The following is a 474-nucleotide window of genomic DNA, read 5'->3' on the forward strand; positions in this document are numbered from 1 at the left end:
GACATGTGTCTTAGGACATGAGGAATTTAAGGTGTGAATGCTCCCAGTTAAATGGCTGTGATTTCAAAATCCAGCTCTGCCCTAATAGCTGGATGATCTTAGGCAAAATTTCAAACTCTCTAGTACTTAGTATTCTCATCTGTGAAAGGCAGACAGGCAATCAAATCTATCTCATAGGTTGTTTTGAAGATTAAATTAAATGAGATCTTGTACATGAGGCCTTTTGGAATGATGCCTAAACACACGATGAATGATAGATATTATGATTGTTATATTATATATCCCCAAACTCCAAATGAGTTATTTTTTAACAGCATTTTAAATTTGAAGAAACTGATTTCACATTCATTTTTACAGAGGCCTCAAGAAATCTTCTTCTTCCAACATACCTGCTCCCCTCCCCAGACTAGAGGGTGAAATTTCTAAGTGCTAAATCCAATCACATCAACTGTCTTCTTTAAGATCTGGGCCCAC

Source organism: Galeopterus variegatus, unplaced genomic scaffold, assembly GCF_000696425.1.
Source record: "Galeopterus variegatus unplaced genomic scaffold, G_variegatus-3.0.2 Scaffold12352, whole genome shotgun sequence".
Classification (NCBI taxonomy): domain Eukaryota; kingdom Metazoa; phylum Chordata; class Mammalia; order Dermoptera; family Cynocephalidae; genus Galeopterus; species Galeopterus variegatus.